Source organism: Rhamphochromis longiceps, linkage group LG5, assembly GCF_057381845.1.
Source record: "Rhamphochromis longiceps isolate RC_006_pf linkage group LG5, R_longiceps_female_GT1.1, whole genome shotgun sequence".
Classification (NCBI taxonomy): Eukaryota; Metazoa; Chordata; class Actinopteri; order Cichliformes; family Cichlidae; genus Rhamphochromis; species Rhamphochromis longiceps.
The window spans coordinates 9142696-9164697 of NC_140561.1; the positions used below are offsets into that span (position 1 = coordinate 9142696).

Below are 22002 nucleotides of genomic sequence, written 5' to 3' on the forward strand. Positions count from 1 at the left end.
AACTATAGGACAGAGGTGCAACAACTAGAGTCATGGTGCCACGACAATAACTTGGTCTTAAACACCAAAAAGACCAAGGAGATCATTGTAGATTTCCGGAAGAGGGGTCATAACAACCATCTGCCTCTCTTCATTGGCAGTGAGGCGGTGGAGAGGGTGAGCAGTTTTAAATTCTTGGGGGTAACTGTGACCGAGGACCTGTCCTGGGGCAACCATATCACCTCAGTTGTACGGAAGGCCCAACAGCGCCTCTACTACCTGAGGAGACTGCGGAGCGCACACATTCCCAGATCTCTGATGTTGAACTTCTACAACTGTGCCATCAGCAGCGTTCTGACGTATGGATTTCTAGTGTGGTTCCCCAGCTGCACCAAGGCCGATCAGCAAGCACTCCAGCGGGTGGTGAAAGAAGCTGGCAGAATTATTGGAACAAGTCTGCCAGAGATCAGTAATATCTTCCCCACTCGCTGTCTGAGGAGGGTGCACAGTATCCTGCGGGACCAACATCACCCTGCGCGCCACCTTTTCCATCTGCTGCCCTCAGGGAGAAGGTACAGGTCTATACAGGCCAGAACATCCAGACTGGCCAACAGCCTGTATCCACAGGCTGTGAGGCTCCTGAACTCTCTGCCCCCCTCTCACGGACAATAACCATATCCAACTTCTTAATAGCAATGAACTGGTCTGCATTGGTGCATCATATCTTTATTCTCTTCCCCCTCCTGCCCCCCCCCCTCTTTCTTAAATAGATAACTATCATATCTGATATCATATCTCACAGTACAATAATATTGAATGGGTTGCATTGTTGTATTTTGTCATGTTTCTCAGGTCTTTGTCTGAATTTCTACGAACATTATTGCTAAGGATTGTCTTATTGCATTGGAGTCACACTGGGTTAAATATGTACACTTGGGTTTTAAGGGGTATTTATTATTTTCTTCTTTTTTTTTGGGTTGTATGGAAGCCCCAAACGCAATTTCATTGTTCTTGACAATGACAATAAATAAATAAATACTAAATACACATAAAATGACACTCAGTCAAAAATAGCATGCCAGAAATTTGTGCACATTCGTTTTTTCCCTTCTGAATTAAGGGTGGTTAAACTAGATTTTGTATTTCAGTACAGTATTATATGCTTTTATGTTACAGACAATTACCTAAAACCAAAAATAAATATCAATAAAGGACCGGGTTGTGCAATCTTAAATCACTAGTCAATGCGCACAATGCCCATGTTGCCGAGCAACAGCCATTTGCCCTCTTTGGCTGAGTCGCTTCCAAAAAGGAAGGACAAGCGAATGCTGTTCTAGCTGCATAAATATGAGTAGGCCATGATGGCTAAAGGGCTACTAAATCAACATACCATCCAAACTTTTGTTGTTCTTTACGTGAGAGAAAAGGACAGGGCATGAAGGACTCTGAGGAAATCTGAATTTTTGAGGAGAAATAGCTTCAGTTGTGATGACCCTACAAAGACAACCTTTGTAGGTCATGTAACTCTGGGTGGAGTTGAAGAAGCCCAGCCAGCTCGCTGATTGTGATTGTGGCTTAGAGTGTATAAAGAGATGGCCTGGCCACGTTTTCTTGCTCTCTTCTCTCCTCTACATGACAGGCAGGCTCCTGGGCTGATGGACTCTTTATTCACACATCCAAGCAAGCACCACTGATACATAGACTTTTCTGCTTTCATCTCTCGTCAATAAAACGGTTAATGATTAATATACTTGTGTGGACTCCCTCTTTTGTTGCAAGCTGGAGTTACTTGTAACTCAATGTAAATTTGGTGAAAGAGCACAACTGAGCACAAATTCCAAGAGGTTCAAGAGATTAAAGATGATTGGAGGACAGTTTCCTACCTGTGCTAAGGTTTTCGACCACATGAAAGCAGTGGTTCACCAACTTTCGCGTTTGTTTTTTTCTTTTGTGTGTGTGTGTGTGTAATTCACAAGGAGCTAGGTGTTGGTTTTTAAAGGAGTTCAGGTGTTTATTTCAAACTCGGGGTTTGAAATTTGAGATATGGTGTTGCCTTTTTCCAGATTATAACCCCTCAAATGGCTATACCTGTCCCTGGTTGAAACAGCAGTATCCCCTACAGCCTCCTTTACGCTTGCCCTCTCATGCACCCCAGTGGTTTCAATTAATTTGTCTCTCCCCGAGCCTGGGCCTGAGAATATCAACCCAGGAGACAAGTCACCCATTACCGCTAGGTCTCGGGCTCCATTTAGGCTGTACGACTGAGGAAAGAATGCCCTGACACTCTGAGGATAATGAAACAATCCTCTACACCTAGGATGAGAGCTGTACAGTCAGACATCTGTGTTCAAATTAGAGACAGTGGATACATAAAAACTAGGACAAAGAAACTTGATGGGTGTGTACACTATGAGCATGAATTTGTGCAGAAGGTTTCATCAGTGTGTCCTTATACTGGGTGATTGGTCTATATTTGGTTACCGAGCCACCTGGATCCTTCGTCAGACACTAACAAGCTAACTACCTGTCACACAAACAAGGGATATATGTGTGCCGAGCACTGAGAAAGGTGAGTCTCTGCCTTATTAAAAAAAACACTGATGCAAAGAATGACGCAGCAAAGACAAGAGCAGAAGAAAAACTGGCAACGTGTTCCTGAAAATTACGCAGTTATGCAGGTTAGACCTTCAGCACAAAGAAGCAGATTCTAGTGTGAACACTGGCTCTGGAAATCTTCTGCAGCTTTGAATGAACTTTTCACAGTTTTAAAGACGAAAAAATTCTATTCTTCAGTTTCTGCTTCCACGTTTACGGTTATTTTCACAAACAGCTACAAAGTCATTCTAAAAACTTCAGTGTTGCAATAAAGAAGCGCAACAAGAACACGGCAATGTGACAAAAAAGAAGGTCATTTTTCATTCTACATCTTTTTTCTTTTACTGGCACCTAAGCAACACACACAGAATTCTAACTAGTTGTGTTTGCCAAAGAACTTACTGATACTCCAGGAAACACACTGACATTTCCAACTTTAACTTTGGGGGAATACTGAATTGCATTTTAGGCTGACAGTGAGCATGTATTACAAGCTTTCTGGCACAAGTGATGGGGCTTGTGGCACCGTTCACTTGCTAAAATGTCACTTTGACACAAGTTCTCTATAAGCACAAACAGTGCTTATAGAGAACTTGTGCTAACATCCTGGTCTCTAACAAGCACAAAATAGCATCACTAATATGCTGATATTAAGCAGGTGTAACAACTGCCATGTTCACCATTGTATTTCATATTTGTTTGCTTCTCGATGCCTGTTTCTCAATAGAAAAATAAGTGTGTTCTATATAGTGTTGTATATAGCCAACAGGGTCAACTTTGGCTCTTTTACGGAGATCAAAGAAGAACGAACAAAGAACAAGTAGGTATAAGAAAAAGTCACAGCTGGTTTTCTAATTGTCACGTTTCAAAATTAACAAGCCACAAACAGTAAGGCTTTTTTCAGTGTTAACAAGTGCTAATTAGAGCCAAACACATGCTACTGCTGGATCTGCTGTGACTGTATTTCTTTTTTCAGGTATTTGTGATTAAACAAAGTATTGGACACATTAATATTTTTACTCGATCAGAAATTTAGGGATCCCAAGACTTTTAAAAATTCACCATGTGAGGAATATGCAAAAATTCATGGCAAATAAATTCAGTCAGTTCCCTTAGAGACCACGAATCAGCAAATCATACCCACCACAGTCACATTTCTTAAAGAGATTGAACAAATCCTTCATTTTGCTTTCCTTCACTTTTGAATATTATTGGTTAAATGCTAAAATGATCCCTTTTACCTGTAAGTAACGTAGAACTAGAGTGTTTCCAATAATTACTTTAAATGACTTTTTAATCATTTTAGACGACTTAGTTCATCACTTGAACTGCACATTTCAAGAAAAGCACACATCTTATTTGTACTATTTGGCCATTTTATCATTTTCAGATATTGAAGGTTGGTACTAGAATTATATCAGTTACACGGTCTTCCTGCTACTGATTAAATTTAATTTGAATGGGTAAGTGAGCTTTGAAAACGTCGTCAAGGCTCTAGATGATTAAAGATCAAAGGTTACCTGAGTGATATAAAATAAAACTACATTTAAAAATTAATAGTGAAAATATCAGCAACAGATCATGGGCAATCATGGCTCAGGAGTTGGCGGTTCATCTTGTAATCGGAAGGTTGCCGGTTCAAGCCCCGGCTCCGACAGTCCTTGGGCAAGACACTTCACCCGTTGCCTACTGGTGGTGGTCAGAGGGCCCGGTGGCGCCAGTGTCCAGCAGCCTCTGTCAGTGCGCCCCAGGGCGGCTGTGGCTACAATGTATCTGCCATCGTGTGTGTGAATGGGTGGATGACTGAATGTAATGTAAAGCGCTTTGGGATCCTTACGGACTAAGTAAAGTGCTATACAAATACAGGCTGTTTACAAGACAAAAGAGACACGTTCGATCTTTAAATCATTGCATTTTTAACTGGTGAATCATTCTGATTCATGGGCTTGACTCTAAACCACAAAATTACATGTTTAAGTAGACGTGGTTTTGAGCTCAGCTGGAAAATTATCAGGTCAAAATGTCATCCTATCTAGCAGTTTTTAAGAATAGAACATTTCATTTGTTCATCCGAGTCTTACCTGTAAATCAAAAATAATTTAGATTTATTGTGCGAGTTCCATATGTGACGCATTTATGAAAAAAACAAAACATAAATGCAGTGACCTCATGAAGCTAGTGGACAACATCAGTATATTTCAGAGAACAACTATATGTACATAATTTTGTGCGAAAGTGACAAGTCGCCTGACAGATTAATTGAGTAACACACCGACTGAAGCCTTAACCTGACTCAATTTCCTGGTGCCAAGCCTACTAACACTGCCATTTCTGTAGGCAGAGAGGGTGAGTAAATTCACATTTATTTACGCCAGCATGTCAAGTCAAGTCAAGTCAAGTTTATTTATAAAGCACATTTAAAAACAACCGAGGCTGACCAAAGTGCTGTACAATAAAATACAAATATAAAATACAATAAAACACAAGTACATAAAACACCTCACTGATAAAACAATAAATTAAAACAATAAGTTAAACCTTGCTAAAAGCCAATGAGAAGAGGTGAGTTTTAAGAGCAGTTTTAAAAGTTCCAAGGCTTGTGGAGAATCTGATGTGAGGAGGTAAACTGTTCCACAGTCTGGGTGCAGCCACAGCAAAAGCCCCCTCTCCCCTAGTCTTTAGTCTGTACCTGGGAACATCTAAAAGCATCAGGTCTGCTGACCTCAAAGATCTCCTCCTCAAAGATCTCCTGGGGCGGTAAATGCTAAGAAGCTCTTCCAGGTAAGGAGGTGCAGTACTGTTAAGAACCTTAAAAACCAACAGTAAATTTTTAAAATCAATCCTAAAAGCAACTGGGAGCCAGTGGAGAGAGCAGAGGACCGGAGTGATGTGGTCTCTCTTTTTGGAGCCGGTCAGCATGCGAGCAGCAGCGTTCTGCATCAGTTGAAGGCGATGCAGGCAGGAACGATCTAAACCAGCATAAAGGGAGTTACAGTAGTCCAGCCGTGAAGTAATAAAAGCATGGACCACCCTTTCTAGATCGTTCCTGGACAGGTAGGACTTGACTTTAGCTAAAATCCGTAGATGATAAAAAGATCCCTTGACTACGGAGCTGATTTGTTTATCAAATTTAAAAGCACTGTCAAAAGTAACACCGAGGCTCTTAATGGAGGAAGTACATTCGGAAGTTAGGGGTCCCATAAAATCAAAGGAAAGGTCGGGGTCTTTAGGAAGCCCAAACACAATGACTTCAGTTTTACTTTCATTTAGATGTAGAAAGTTAAGAGCCATCCAAGTCTTATTGTCAGACAAACAGGAGAATAACGGCTGCAGAGAGTCCTGCAGCCGTTATTCTGCAGCATGGACATACAATGTCCCAGCATGAGCTCTCTGGCAAAACAAGGTCACTCTCCTTGAAAAATCTCCTGTGGCTGTTGAAAAAAAGAAAAAAGGAAGAAATGGTGAAAGAAGAAAAGCAGTTATCTGAGCCTCACATGAGAGCATACGGTGATGTTACGCTGTGATTGTCATCCGGCCATAATAAGAGCAAAGGTCGCTGAATTCATGCAAGACATTTCATCATCCATTATACATGAGGCTATGGCTAAATAACAGTGCAGCTCCTGGGTCTCTGGGCTATTGTGAATGGATATTACAAGGCAATGTTTTTTGTGTGTAAGAGCCACTTTCCAGTGTTATTCCCTTGAACTCTGCTAAATGACTGTGTCCTAATCCATAAAAAAGTGGTAAAATGTACTGGCAAAAAAGGATTTGTAGAGCCTTTGTTAATTCAAACTGCTGTCTTTATTAACATAAACACCCCCAAAAAGTATACAAAATTACTTAACAGGCTTTAATGTAATCCCTGTCATTGTAATCCATGTCTATCATTATCAGCTGGTTGCGAGCCAATTTCTGTGTCTGTTCTGCCTTTTTTTCCCTTTAAACCAATCAGCAAACTGATTACAGGCAGTACAACAGGACCAGTGACTGAAAGATATGTCAAGGAAGCAAGAGTGCACATTCATTGGCTCAGCTAATTTAAACATATAATGTTGAAAGTAAAATATTATTTCTAAGAGAGAAAATTTGAATCTTCATTTTAAAAATTGGGACAGCATTTTACTAGTAGTGTTGAAAAACACCGTAGGACTACCTCTGCTCTTTAAAATCAGTTTAGTTTTGAAATGCAGGTAGACTTCACATCTTCAACTAAAGTGTCAAAAGAAACTAAAATTTACTTTGAGTTGAGCATATAAATGAGCTGATCTCTACAAACACTCAATTTTTTAACAGCATCATTTATCCCAGCAGAGAGTTTGAAAGAATTAATCTCATTTTAACGGGACATCGTATACATTGGAAAGACAAGAAATATTAAAAATAGTTGTTGAGAGACCAACATTGTAAGAGCATGAGACTAAATTAAAAGGATTGGGAATTTCACAGCAGTAAAGGAACTTAAAATCCAAGAGCTAACCACATGGGTAATGGCAGATAGAGTCAGATAATGGGACAAGTTACCAAGAATTGAACCATGATCAGAAAGAAGAATGTCTTTGGAACAAATAAAATCAGGTAAAAACTCTGTCCAATGTGTGTCCTTTGTAATGTGAGGGGGAGGACACATGAAATGAATGAAAAGAATCCACGATACTGAAAGACCTCTGTCAAAGATGATATCGTCAACATGAGTGTGTCACCAAGTATTCCAGTCTGGATAGCTTCAAGGTGAAGGATAAGAAGTCACTCCTTAAAAGTAAAGAAAACCTATTTGGGCCATTTTCTGTCGATATTTTTAAATCTGGTCTGGAAAACCACTTTTTCAGTCTGGCTTTTAACCCGGTATAGAAATGTTGATTTTATTTGGATTTTATTGTCTTTTGATGTTGGTGTTCAATATTGTTTACTGTTATTGCATTTTTATTTTTAGTATTTATATTAATATTTTTTCTTACTTTATGTTCAGCACTTTGGTCAGTGCTAGCTGTTTTTAAAGTGCTTTATAAATAAAGTTGGCTTGGCCGTGTGGACAACGCACTGCAGCAGGGTAAAAGGGATCCTCACTCTCGACTTTAACTGATGAAAACTGAAAGACACAGCAGTAAGACCTCCTCTTTGACCAGACACTCAAGGGTGGCATATGATAGAGCAACCACCTCGGGAAAGTTTGATAAGGGATGAATAATTCGAGTCACACTGTCAGGTTTCTGTAATTAATAAGAAATCCTTCAACTTCTAGAACTAGAAAAACCAACACGGTAGGAAGATAAAATGATGACACTGAGGTTTTGAAATGTGGAGTTATAAACCACTGGGTCATGTCACAGTGGGTACGTTTTACTGTCTTCATTCTCTTTCTGTCTCGTTTAAACAGCATGTCTCGTGCTTGTGTCATTTGACAGGTTAATATTAGGTTCTACAGTAAATACTTTGCATACTGCAAATATACTATAGATATTATATCTTTCCACGCACATCAGACCGTGTTTGCTCCATGAAAGATGATCTTCTGGTGGGTTGTTCCACTGGTGTCAGGAATCAGTATAGACTTTTTCAGAAGAGAAGGCGGATAGTTTTGGTGCTGTGATTTCCTCAGAATTTGAGAAAAGCCCGTGACTGAAAACCATCATTTAAGACAAGTTTTTCTCAAAGTCTTGAAGATCAGAGCCATGACAGCTGTGACTGGTGAACCTTTCACTCTGGTGACCTCCATGTATTCTTCACGCTGCTGCTCCATTACACAAGCTCAGCACTTAATTGCAGTGGCACAGTCTGGCACATGCAGCGAAACTGTGTTGCTGCAGTCAGCAGTCCACAAGGCTCATTTTCACGTCTCCATCAGTGCTTTACCACCAAAAAGAGAGAGGCTTCCTGTGGAGATACCTTTTACATTATCTTGTCATTATAATTGATGGGAAAATTGCTACTGGTGATCATTAACAACTTAGGCCACTTCTGACTGCAAGTGGCACTTTGTTGAGAGGTTTCAACTCGTTTATCATCCACTGAGCCTCTCGTTTTGGGCTAATCTTCTTACCTCAATTAATGATAATGAATTCAGGATTTTCTACAAATGTGTCATTAGTTTTGATATCAGTTAATGGTGCAAAAATAATAACAGCCAGACAAGCAGTCATAACAAAGAGAAGAAAAAAGAAATACAGTGTAATCATCCTTTTTAAAACAATAAACTAGCTATTTAACTTTTAAATAGGCAATGTTCTGAAAAAGCAATACCAAAAAAAAATGTCACAGCTTTTCCTGACAATTTCAAGTGCATCACCCCACATTCTTCACTGAATGGAAGTACAGGCCCTTAATGACATTATAAACCCTGGCTCACCTTGGATGACAATATTTTTGAATATTTGTGCTTTTATTAACAACTGCATGGCTACATTTTTTCGAAAAACTGAGATTTAAAAAGAAGAAGTGAAATTTAATTGCAATCCTGTGGGAAAGCAGAAAATGCAGCCTCTGGCATGAAAATTAAATATGCTATAATCCTGCCAACCACGAGGACCTCTCCTATTCTGTCCTTAAATAGTGAGGTGCAGAAGTCAGTTCAATCAGTATCAATCAATAGACCATAAAATGTGTCAAAACCCAGGAGTGAAGTTAAATTAAGTTAAAGCATAGCTTATTTTCCAAGAATAAATAGACTATTATTATGGTTGGTGCTTATATTACATGTGATCAGAGTTTCTAATAATGGGGTCAGCATATGTGCAAGCAATCCCTGAGAGCTAGAAGCTCCGGCTTCAGGTTGTTCAAATATTAGTCTTCAGGAGATCATCTGAGGAGCTTGGAAAGAAAGTAACTGAGTTTCTTCAAGTTTCTTGAAGACGTTTCAACTCTCATCCAAGAAGCTTCTTCAGTTCTAAAACCAAATGGTTCAGAGTCCCAGGTATTTAAGTATTTTAGTGGGAGTTGTTCCTTAAGAGGGCTGCTGACCTGCTATTGATCATGTGCCTCATCACTGAGCCAAGGTGTGAAAAAAGGTGTGGGTCATTGTCAGCAGTGGTTTTGGGTGAAACCATTGGGAGACCTTGCTACACCCTATCATGTGATCTACTGATATCATTTGATGCAAGATGTGAGTGGGGGTTGAGATGCAAACCTGCATTGCAGGTGGCAGACAGTTGGTGTTGTAAGCCATCCCCTCTGTTCAAAGATGTTTGTTCACAGTGAACATAGACGGGCTCTTTCACTCCTCTTTCAAACCATCTGTCTTCTCAGTCCAAAATATGAGAGTGACTTTTATCCCTCAGATGCAGATGGACAGATGGAGTCTTGTCCTGTCGTGGTGGCTCTTCCAGGTTGTGCCATGCATTTATGGAGTGGCTGTTTGGTTTCTCCATCTGAGCACTCCTCGCTGCACTGCACAGCATACACTATGTTGTTTATCTTGTGTTTGGGAGTTTTGTCCTTGGGATGAACCAGTTTTTTTCTGAGAGTGTGGCTGGGTCTCAAGTGAACTGGGATGTCATGTTTGGAGAAAACTCTCGTGAGTTTCTCTAATAAACCTGCTACACAAGGGATGACACTGTTGTCCCGTTTGTCACTCTGTTTCTCCAAGTTGGTGTCTGACCTTGTTTACTGTGCATCTTGATTTTATGAAACCCTAGTTGGAATAACCACATGTTTTAAGCGCCTTCTTTACATGTGTGTGTTCCTTTCCTTTCCTTTCTGGCTTATAGGGAACATTTTCCACTCGGTGTTGCAGGGTCCTGATTACTCCAAGTTTGTGTTCCAGAGGTGGTGGTAGTCAAAGAGTATGTACTGGTCAGCATGTGTGGATTTCTCCTCAATGTGCACAACACAGTCCAGAAACTGCAAACTATTATCCGTTGTATCTTCCCTGGTAAACTTTGTTTCTAACCACTGAGTTGAAGAGGTGAAGGCTTCCACTTCTTGGGCTTTGATTTTGACCCAGGTTTCATCTGTGTATCTGTACCAGTGGCTAGTTGCTGTTCCTTCAAAAGACCCCAGAGTTTTACTTTCAGGAGGTTAGTAATCTATCCAGTATTTAGATAGTTTGACCCAAAGTGACAAACTAAGTGAACTAAAAAGGCTCTAAGGTCTTCTTTTCAATACCTCTGCTGTAGGGCTTCAGCGGGGCTGCTGTCTGCAACTGGAGCGGGGAAGACGGAGTCATTGAGATTAGATGCCATGCAGAATTAGCAGGCAGACAAGGCAACAATGAAAGCAGCATAGGTCATGCAAGTGAGAGGCAAAAAAAGTATTATTTCAATGAGGAGTGAGAAACTGACTTTTTTTTCACAAATGTGAACAACAAGTATGTTTGATCTATGGCGCGAACCTTGCTCTTGGGAAAAAAATGCAATGTGGAGTTGCATTTCACCACAGTAACTTTTCCCAGGACTTTCCTGCGGGAAGCAACCTCTGCAAAGAAAAGGTAAAAGAGCTGAAAACTATCCTTCAAAAACAACAATCACTTAACAGATGAAGAAGGCTAGCGCATCAACCGAGGCATCATTTAAAGTGGCACACATCCTGCAAGCACAAAAAACTCTTCACTGATGGTGGGATCATTAAAAAAGCAATGACTGCTGTGGCAGAATCATTGTTCCGGGAGCATAAAGATTCTTTCTGCCATAGTTAATGTCCAGCTTGTCTCAAACACTGTAGCACGAAAGGTTTGCGCACTGTCAGCGGATGCAGACAGACAGCTGGATTTGGACCTGAACAGATGTTCCTGGTATTCACTTCAGTGTGATGAGATTGTGGACTACAGTGATACAGCACAGCTAGCTGTTTTCACATGCATGGTGTTCGATGAATTTTCTACAAAAGAGGAGTTTTTGACATTACTGCCACTGAAAACCGCCACCAAGGGAGTTGACATTTACAATGCAGTGGAGTGGTACTTGTTGGGGGAAAAAAGATTCCCATTGAAAAACTGGTTTCTGTTAAAGCTGATGGAGCACCAGCCATGACAGGACATCACTCGGGATTATTTGCACATTGCAAAGTCGACCCAGACTTTCCTAAATTTTTGAACTATCACTGCATCATCTATCAGCAGGCTATTTGTGCAAAAGTCATGGGGTTTGATCATGTTGTGACACCTGCTGTTAAAATCATTAACTCCATTCATGCAAAGGCCAAGCAACACTGGGGCTTCAGGCTTTTCCCAGAGGAATATTCTGCAGAATATGGAGATTTCCTTGGGTGGCTGAGCAGAGGTAAGATACTGGAATGCTTTTTTTCCTTGCTGTGTGAGATCATGGAAATGAGAGGAGAGGATACCACAATACTAAGTGATGCTGAGTGGCTCTTGGATCTGGCTTTCCTAGTGGATGTGATTGAAAAAAATTAACCAGCAGTTGCAGGGTAGAGACAAAACAGTGTGTGAAATGAACAGTGTTCTGAAGGCGTTCACAACTAAGCTCTCATTTTATATCCAGCAGACACAAAATAAAAGACTTTCAGCGCTGCACCTAAGTTGCAAAGATGCTACAGTCCCATTCAGGGGCAGAAAAGGTGTTTAACGGACACAGGGTCTGTGACCTGCTGTCCAAGCTGGGACAGAAGTTGTCAGACTGATTCTGTGACTTTGAGAAACCGGAGCCCTCTGTGACAGCATTGTTAACCCCTTCCTAGATGTTGACATCAGTGAGTTGTCAGGACAGATGGCTGAGCTTTGCAGTGTTGATCCTGTGGAGACGGAGATGGAGATAATAAATCTCCAAAATGATGTCCAGCTTAAATCTGAGCAACATTCCCAACATTTCTGGAGACCCAGACAACTATACAATTCTTCATCAGGCTGGTCTAAAAGTAGCGGCTTTGTTTGGGTCGACATATCTGTGTGAATCTGCCTTTTTTGACATGAATGTTATAAATTAAAGCACAGAAACAGACTGACAGATGAACATTTAAATGACTCCATCAGAGTGAACCTCAGTGGCTGCATACAGCTCTCTGGTTGAATCTATGCAGTGCCAGTCTTCTCACTGACAGAAACTGTGCAACTCATGCACGCTGTAAAAAGACGGTGAATTTATGAGCTCAGAAATGTGCATCTTTTGTTCTTTATTTCTTTGACAAACTGTGAATTTAGAGAAGTTCAAGTCCTTCAGATATGCTGGATCACATGCTGTTGAATTAGTTTGGATTATCTGACTTTTACACATTTTTTGAGGTGTTCTTCAGGAGTACAGCATATCTATGCTATTTAATTTATTTAAATCCAGGTTGAAGACTCACCTGTTCTCAGCTGCATTTGAATAAAGCACCAAATCCACACTTTAAGCTTAAATTTCAAAACTTACATTTAACTACTGATTTTATCTATTGTTCTGATTTTATCTGTTTTGATTTTATATACTGTTGTTTGTTTGTTTGTTTGTTAATTAGTTAGTTAGTTTATTTGCTTGTTTTAATCAATTTTAAATCATGCTTTTTATTTGTTCTTGTTTCTAATGTCTCTGTAAAGCACTTTGAATCACCTTGTTGTTGAATTGTGCTATACAAATAAACTTGCCAAACTTGCCTTAATTTCTTTGTGCATGATCTCTATATGTTCATGATCATTTCCACCATTTTGAAGTACAACATATACAACGGTCAGATACTTGTGAATGAAACTTCTTATACACTATATGCGCTCTTGAAAATGGCTATACAAGTAATATTTTGTTAAGCATGAGTAGGTCTGATACTTTGCTGTGTAAAAGTAGCTCACAGAAGAAAAAAGGTCGGTGACCCCTGCTCTAAACGAGGCTAAAAAGTGATTTCATCCACATGATTTAACGATGCTCAGGCAAGTTCAATACCATGATTTTGAATCCTTCTCCTCTACAGACCTGTTTGACTGTGAGTCGACTTGGACTCAACCCTACTGAGTGGGGTGGGTGTGGGGATTCAGACTCTTTTGGCTGGCACAGTGAAACATGTGAGTTCCAGTGTTTCGGTGCTGTCTTCTGCTTTTACAGCCAGTGCAACACACAGGGCGATGTCAGGTCACGCAGGCCACACACTTCTCCGAGGCATTGAGTGGCTTCAAAGCAACACTGAATGAGCAGCTGAACATCACCCAGCCAAGTCCCCCTCTGTGTCAAAGTGGAAGTAAATAAAATATGCAGTCTGGATTTCTATTTCCCCCTAGCAACAGGAGTATTAATCTTGTTTGTTGATGTATAAACTACAGTTGTTTCAGATGACAGCTGTGTTGGGTTTGTTTTGGTGGGAGGCTTCTACAATCCTCTGAGGTCTAAGTATGTAAGAAAAAATCCTAGACTATGTAGCAGAAAGTAAAAGTATCCGCCCCCCTGTTTCAAGTTTTATTGTTTCATTGCACCTAAAGAGACACTGGGGGTATAAAACTGAAGTATGGACCAGATTTAAAGAATTTCCATAACTTTTGACATAAAAGGCATATCACATCCCAAACACCCAGCATTCTAACACATGCACTCATGTCTTTTGATAGACACAGTTATGATGGTGCCCCACAAACATTACATGCTCCTGTTAAAAGCTATGGCTAAATTAGCTTAACCAAGATGACATTAACCTATGTGAGCTTTGTGTGGAGGGAGCTGCACTGACTGCAGTCACCAAAGAAGACAAACACGTTGACTTTTTCACTTTGAATTCTGTGTACTGATCCAGATGTCTGTGTCTGAGCTGGTAGATACGTTTGATGCATTTCCTAGTTGAGTTTGACAACATTTGTGTACAACCTTTTGGTCAATGGACTTTTACAAAAAATATACAGTGCATGTACAATTGCTACCACCACTATCTAGCACCTACTGCATCTATGGTACCTGTAGTAACTACAGCAATAGAGAAAAACAAGTACTTTGAAATTTTTCACAACAACCATTAACATAATGGTTGTTGTGCAGGGATAGCTCAGTAGGTAAAGTGGTCGCCCCATGATCGGAAGGTCGGCGGTTCGAATCCACTTAACGGCTACCCTGAGGTACCCCTGAGCAAGGTACCGTCCCTACACACTGCTCCCCGGGCGCCTGCTTAGTGGGCTGCCCACTGCTTCACTGAGTGAATGGGTCAAATGCAGAGAAAAAACAAGTAATTTCCCCATGGGGATCAATAAAGTATCCATTATTATTATTATAACAGAGAACGTTATTCCACCTGAAATTAATAAAGGCAATTATATGATTATTGTTGAATTTCTTTCTGTGCTGCAGAAGCGGAACCAGTGTTGTAATCATTCCAGTAAGAGGAAATATTATTATATTTATTATAATTATTATAATTATTACTATTGTTACCCACTTTTAGAATATTGTTTGATAAATGATTTAGTGTTTCAAAATAACCTCTGTTTTTTTCTATGGTAAGAAAATTATATTTAGAATATTATCTAACCCAGCCAAACTCAAGCCTGTCGTCATGACTCTGGCGAAGTTGTTTCTTCTGTGAGCCAATCAGCCTCTTTTATGTGTAATTATCTTCTATCTAACTCTGTAGCTCCACCTCAGCCTGGTCTCTCAGAGCCCTCCATATTCATCTTCACCACCACTAGTGTCTGAACTCGCGGGCATCCTGTCAAAATTCATAGTATTGCTGGGTTCACCATCTGGCTTTTCTGTGCGGAGTTTGCATGTTCTGCCCATGTTTGCGTGGGTTGTCTCCAGGTACTCTGGCTTTCCCCACAGTCCAGATACATGCAAGTTGGTGGGGTCAGGTCGATTTGTGATTCATTGCCCAAAGGTGTGAAAGTGAGTGTGAATGGCTATCTGTCTCTGTGTGTCAGTCCTGCGACAGACTGGTGACCTGTCCAGGATGTACCCTGCCTCTTGCCCTATGACAACTGGGATAAGCGGAAGAGTATGGATGGACGGATGGGACTCTATTCTGCTATGATGGATCAACAAAGTCAAATAGCTTATTAATTGAGTTCTATAGCTTCTATAGCTGAAGTTCAAGTCTTCCAATTGATGTCTCCTTAGTGAGGAAAAGCAGAAAACTCTGCTCTTTGAAGAAGCTCTCAAAAACCTCATACTTGTCACAATTAGATAGTTACACGAACACACTTGCATGTTCCTAGTCACCTGATTGCCAATTAGCTGGTGAATGATCAAGTAACTGTGAAGCATGAAGGAAGTAGCTGATACCAATACAACCTGAGTTTTCTATTTAACACTGTGCTCCATTTAACCCTGAATATTCGCTATTAAGATTGGCAAAGATATCCAAAGTAGTACGAATTGTGCACAAAATAACTCAAAAATCATTTGAAAAACATTCCAAAAAGGTAATTTAAAGTGCACTACAAACTTCTTCAAAATACCACAAAGGCTATTTTGCATTTCAGAGGCAAATGTTCTGAGAGGCAGAGGGCTGCTGAGCTCACAAGCCAAAGCTTGAGCGCATGCAGGGTTTCCAACAACACAGCAGGAACTCCAGCTGTGGGAACAAAAATGAACCTTGCAAGCGGACAGACAGACTTCAGCAGACATAACCTGAACCAGAGCAAAGTCAATTGTAGAGAGCAGTTAAATCTATTTTGAGGAGATGAGTTTTAGTACATGTGATTGTAAGCTAGTTTCCTCTGAAAGCAACACCTCTCACTGCTTGGAGTCATGGGCCGACCCTGCAAGTCTTCTCACAGAGGGATAAAGTTTGCTTTCCAACTTTGTCTTATTTTCTTTATTTTACAGCAGATCATTTATAAGAGAATAATCACATGGGGCAAACTGCTTATATCATAGACTGACTTCCTTGGTAGTTTTTTAATCCATAATTCAAAGAAAATTTAAAAGTAGGATGCCCAAAATATTTTCCACTGCACACTTGTTGGTAGTACGCATGAAAAAACATCAAACATCATTATTAGTCCAGTAGGATTCCTTCTGCCTGAAGACTTTTTTTGGTCACTGGCTGCAGAGTAGTTGGCCTGATTCTGTCTGTATTCTTAATGAACCTCCTAGCAGATCACCTGGAGCATGGCATGTGAGATTTAGTGCCATGTAAAGTCAAATAGCATTGTTCTCATGCGGGCAAATAAATCAAATGGAACAAAAAATACCCAGACTTCAGACATGTAATGTGCAAACACTGTAAACCCCCTGCTGTGAGTGATTTGTTGTCAAGATTACAAACCATCACAGTTTCTCCTTACAAGAGCAGCTAAGAGAGTGAGGCATATGAGCAGAAACCTCTGCATCACTCCAGCATAAGCCAGGATATCACTGACAATGAGCGCACAAGTCTGTTTAAGTTTCATCATGACTCTGTCAAATCTTAGCGGCAGCTCATAAGTATCCATTGGATACTTGTTTGGCGGTGCACCATCAAGTAGATACAAAAATAATTCAATTGGCCAATCACGTAGCAGCGGTATGATGCATAAAATCGGGAGCTTCAGTTTATTTTCTTGTCAATATCTAAATGGTGACTTTCTCAGTGGCATAACTGACGAGACAGGCTGGTCTGTGTATTTCAGGAAATGCATATGTCCTGGGATTTTCAGTTTCCTCAGAATTGTGAAAAAACAAGCAATTCATCAGTGTGTGCGTCAGTTCTAGGGAACAGATTTTGCTGATGAGAAAGGTCAAGGGAGAGAAGCCAGATGATTCCAGCATGATGGTTCACCATGTCACAAAGCAAAAGTTTTCTCAAACTGATTTCGTGAACATGACAATGAGTTCAGTGGCCTCCGTAGTCACCAAATGCTAATCCATCTGAACACCTCCGACTGTGCAGCTGACAAATCTGCAGAAATGTTGTGATACAAACCCTTTAGAATGAACCACAGTGTCACAGTAATGTTTTTAACATCATGTTGAATCCATGGCTCCTGGGTCTATATGGGATTGGGGGTATTTTAAGTCCCACATTCATTAGCATCAGCACCTGCAAAGATGCTTTACGTTTCTTAAGAACTTTTATCCATCCACACATGTGGCATTCTCTGCACCAGTGTTCACAAAGTTCTTACCCCGGTCACCACCTGCACCACCTGAAAGGACCTTGCTTGTAGTGCTGAAGTCCTTGAGTAGGAGCTGAGGGCTCAGAGGTTAGATACTCTGTTTGCCATAGAAGGATAAACAATAGCCAGCACCCATTCCACAACATGAAGGCACAAGGAAGCACCCTCCTCATATGAGCTGCAAGTACAATCATCCTTGCTCTTCACCTGTCACCGTGAGGCCGTGAAGATGAACCTGACTATGTCTAGCCAGTGTCTTTCAGACTTTTCAAACAAAGTTTTGGCAGCGGTCAAGGCCTGCGTCTTTACCTGCAATTCAGTGCTGGAACTCAGTGGCTCCTCCTGCAGGTGCTGGACCCACAGGACGATGGTAAATCGACCGGTTCTTTTATAGTACTTTTCTACTCTAACTGAACACTCAAAGCACTTTTTACACATCTTGCCTCATTCACCCATTCACACCCATTCATACAAACACTTTTTCTGTTCTTTCCTATGTAAGTGCTTTCTATCAAACATTCACAAACATTCATACTTCGATGGATGCAGAGACTTGAGGTTAGTATCTTGCCCAAGGATATTTAGCATGCACACTGGAGTGGACGGGGATCGATTAGTAGGTGCCCTGCTCTACCTCCATGGATGATGGCTCTATGTGGCTCATACAGGATGGGTGAAAGTACCTGATGGCCAGTGTTTTCCTTTATATGATTAACACAGTTCATTCATCATATTTAGACAGCTCTGGCTCATGATATAGTCACCTGCATATTAAATGTATTGCTAGCAAAGTAGATTTTTAATTTCAGAGGTTCTGATAATGACTTAATTTGCTTATATCTCACAAGACCTATAATTCAGTAGATAATTACTCTCTGAGATGGCAGAAGTAAAATTTCACAGAGCAATTTGACCCTTTGGTGTGCAAATCCAAACAAACAGCAAACAAACAAGCACTAATGGATACCTTACCATCTCGGTAAAGTAGTATGACGCACTATTTCCAATGGCAAAAGTAGACTCTATACCAAACAGGAAAACCAAAACCTTTTTCCTTCCCTTTGTTCAATATTAGAGTAAATTAAAATAGGATTGCTTATGTTTATTTCCTAGTACACAGGCAGCTGGATCCTTTCTGTCAGTAACACTGGAGTAGGAGGTAATCACTGAAATCTTGGTGACAAAGTTACAAAGACGCTGACAGGAGCGAGGCCAGTGGAAATGGTGAAGCCAAAGGCAACAGTACCATCATGACTGTCCAATGCAAACAATCGTAATAGTTTATAGACTGGCCACTTATTTTTAACCCACTTTATTTCCCTCTGCAGTATGAGATTAATAGCCACAGTTTGAGAACAATGACTCTTCACTTTTGGTTTTTGCCTCCAAATGTTAGCTTGGTAATCTCCCGTTGTTTCGAGGTCTCAGCAAATACCTCAGTGAACACAATAACTAACTAAAAGTGAGGGGGGACCAAAACAGGATCCAAGCTGTGATAAACTGTAATTTCAATTAAATGTGCAAAACTTTTCTTTCCCCCTCCCTCCTCACAAAAACACCTCCCTGGCAATTTGGTGCTCAATCCTGACAGGAGCAGATCACAAGCGCTCTGCCAACCCCCCCGCTCATGCGCTTTAATACAAGCTGTCCTGATCGATCATAGTAGCCAATTAAATGCTGCGCTTCATCTCCGCATGAGGACAAACATTTAGCATTTGATAATAGGGAGCAGCAGCAAGCGGAGGAGTGACTGGGGGGATAGCTTGTTAAAAGTCTCTCCAGGACATGACCACACCTGGCTGCTGCTGCTACTGCTGCTGCTTGAAACATTTAAACAGGCTGAAATTAGTATGCAAAGCCTTTGTCCACCGAACATGGTGTTTGCAGCCTGTGACAAACAGCAATGAACTGAGCGGGGTCTTATCAACCGCACAGAAACTAGGAATGATCGCAACACTCTGCTGTGATGGAAAGTGAAGCGAAACTACTGCAAAAGGGAGAGAGGCTTAGAGCTGCTAGGCATTGTTTTGTGCGCGTGCTGTTCGTGTCCTCACACATTTACTGTTCTCGGATTATTCTCAAAATGAATGTAAAGCATCCACCCTAGTTATATAGCAAGCAATATTCTAATTTAACATATTTAAGACTGCAGCTGCAGAAATTAGACAGGAGATGCTGCCTCTGTGCTACACACAATCTCGGTTGCTCACTTTAGGAAGAGGCTGTAATCTTAGAGAGCATGACATATACAATACATACCTCTGATGCATACCTTCAATAAAAGACAATTGAAATGACAATAAGATTTACTTCATTCCTTCTAATAGGTACAGAGATTGATGTAAGTCTCAAAGAGAGAAGCAATCTTTTGAAATCCAATTATGTAAAGCTGGCAGGTTTCCCTTTCACAGTCTAAGATCAATTGCACGGCAGAGAAAACGAGATATGATCCACAATATGAAGACAGTGAACAGGTTGAAGGAGTCTGTTGTATACAGCCAAGCAGAGCAGCAACAAGGAATAGATCAAGCGGTTATCAAATGAGTGCAAAAATACAGTATTGAATGATGCTAATATATCTTTGGAGTGTAAACAGCAGGTGTAATATGGTACCTACCTATTGTTAGCCTGTAAGCTAAAACGGTACAGTCAGTGACCTTGCAGTTGTCAAAGAAGAAAGAAAACGTTTGGAAGAAGAAAACACTTAAACCTGTCATTTCCTGCTTGTCTAAAACAGAGCAGCAAAGAGTCTTTTTCCCCCCCCATTCTTTTTGACACTCCACACAGGTTTTTTATTAAAGCACATGCAACTGTAGCAGTCACTGTTTTCTCTCGCCTGTCAAAGCCTGTTGAACAATTTGAGGTTTCACACCAAGCCCAATTAGTTTGGTGGCAGGACTTAGTGGAATGGAACAGCCGTGATGCAGAACAAGAACCAAAGTATTTTCTGGTTAAAAAGGAAAGTCAATCAAATGCATGTTGCATGGTGTCAGGAAAGAAGTGAAAAAAGGTTGATTCACACTGCTGCCTCACAACAGTGTTACTCCCAGCACTTTATTGCTAAATGCTCTCTCTCTCTCTTTGTAGCACACCAGCGATGCTGAGAGGTAATATGACAATAAAAACATGTTTGTTATTTAATATGAAGCGAGCACAGTGACATCAGCGCACAGTGACATTAGCGCTGTTTCTGTTTGTAACCAGGGTTACCGATACTGCTACCATATTACAATTTTTTGTTGACGTCAGCAGGCATGTAAATGCATAAATGATTGCTGGTGTGTCGTTATAACAAATAATAGAATAATGTCAGTAAAACCAAGGAGCTGGTGGTAGACTTCCGCAGGCACAAGCATTCTCCACTGCAACCACTGAACATCCAGGGTATGGACATTGAGGCTGTGGACAGCTACAGGTACCTTGGTGTTCATCTGAACAACAGACTGGACTGGACTCATAACTCAGACGCCCTCTACAGGAAAGGGCAGAGCAGGCTGTACCTGCTGCGGAGACTCAGGTCGTTTGGGGTGGAGGGCCCACTCCTGAAGACCTTCTATGACTCTGTGGTGGCTTCTGCTATCTTTTATGGTGTGGTCTGCTGGGGCGGCAGCATCTCTGCTGGGGACAGGAAGAGACTGAACAGGGTGATCCGAAGGGCCAGCTCTGTTCTAGGATGCCCTCTGGACCCAGTGGAGGTGGTGAGTGACAGGAGAATGGCGGCTAAGCTGTCATCCCTGTTGGACAACGTCTCCCACCCCATGCAGCAGACTGTGACAGCACTGAGCAGCTCCTTCAGTGGGAGACTGCGGCACCCACGGTGTGGGACGGAGAGATTTCGCAGGTCTTTCCTCCCCACTGCTGTCAGACTCCACAACAAAGACTTTAACTGAACAAACACACACATCCACACATGTGCAATAACACTAAGTGCAATAATCTTTTCTGGCATCGTTGTATTTTTACTCAGCTTATTTATACTAGATCACGCCCACAGTACAGTATTGCTTGATTTTGTCATGCTGTCGGCCATGAAATGAAAATGATTTGATGCTTCTACATGGTTTTGTAGGTGCATAAATGCTTTAAAAAATGGGCCATTTTAGCCCATTGCTAGGTGGCTGCTGGGGAACATGACAACATTATAACATATTATGTATATTTCAGCTTTTGTGGATATAAATGAGATTTTATTTTAATGAAACTAAAACAGCATGATGCTTTGATAAGGTGTTATAGGTCCATAAATGCTAAAAACAGGCCATTTAGGAAGAAGATAGTATCTGTTGCTAGTTGGCTGCTAGGCAACCTGACACCATCGTATTATGCCATGCATAACTGCGGTTGGTATACAAAACTTAGATGTTGTTGTGAAATAAGAATTATGAAACGCCATTATACAACGTGAGCCGTTGCCAGGCAACATGATGACATCATAGTACACTGAAAAAAAGGGACTGGCCATCTCTTGGATTTATGTAAGCATCTTGCATGTA

The 22002-nt window shown here is 40.9% G+C and overlaps 1 protein-coding gene across 1 annotated transcript in view; it reads right to left on the reverse strand.

Moving 5' to 3' along the window:
* cntn6 (contactin 6) overlaps positions 1 to 22002 on the reverse strand; it is a 145312-nt gene that overhangs the window by 85870 nt on the left and 37440 nt on the right. The window lies entirely within an intron of this gene.